Source organism: Phalaenopsis equestris, unplaced genomic scaffold (genome assembly GCF_001263595.1).
Source record: "Phalaenopsis equestris unplaced genomic scaffold, ASM126359v1 Scaffold000002, whole genome shotgun sequence".
In the NCBI taxonomy this organism is placed as follows: Eukaryota; Viridiplantae; Streptophyta; class Magnoliopsida; order Asparagales; family Orchidaceae; genus Phalaenopsis; species Phalaenopsis equestris.
In genome coordinates, this window is record NW_018164444.1 from 12527447 (window position 1) to 12527864 (window position 418).

A 418-nucleotide genomic window follows, 5' to 3' on the forward strand; every position below is an offset into this window, starting at 1 on the left:
TGAAATTTTTACTGGAGGTAGACCTAGACCAGATACACCTTTGAATCAAATTTTATAATTTTTTGAATTCTCTGTGATTTATTAGAATTATTTCTAGTTATGAGTTATTTAATAAAAATAAAATATTTTTAGGTGGTGAAAATTAAGTTTTGTATTTTTGAAAAATCTCCCTATGGTCAGAGAACTCAGATGAGAAAATTCTATATTTTTCTGATTTTTCCTTGATATACTGGAATTATTTTAGTGAAAAACTCATTTTTAGCCTTTAAAGATTATTTTTAAGTTTTGAAATTGAATATCTTTATTTAGAAAATTAGGAAAAATATTCTAATTGTTCCTAAGTGATTAGGAAGCAATTTAGAACATTTCCATGAGTTTTATTATTTTTGTGATTTTTATGGATTTTTAATTATTTAAA

At 22.5% G+C, this 418-nt stretch overlaps 1 protein-coding gene across 1 annotated transcript in view; it reads right to left on the bottom strand.

Annotated features, from left to right (window-relative positions):
- The window catches only part of LOC110029878 (probable sodium/metabolite cotransporter BASS3, chloroplastic), a 10856-nt gene that overhangs the window by 696 nt on the left and 9742 nt on the right, over positions 1–418 (bottom strand). The gene's annotated exons all lie outside the window — the stretch shown is intronic.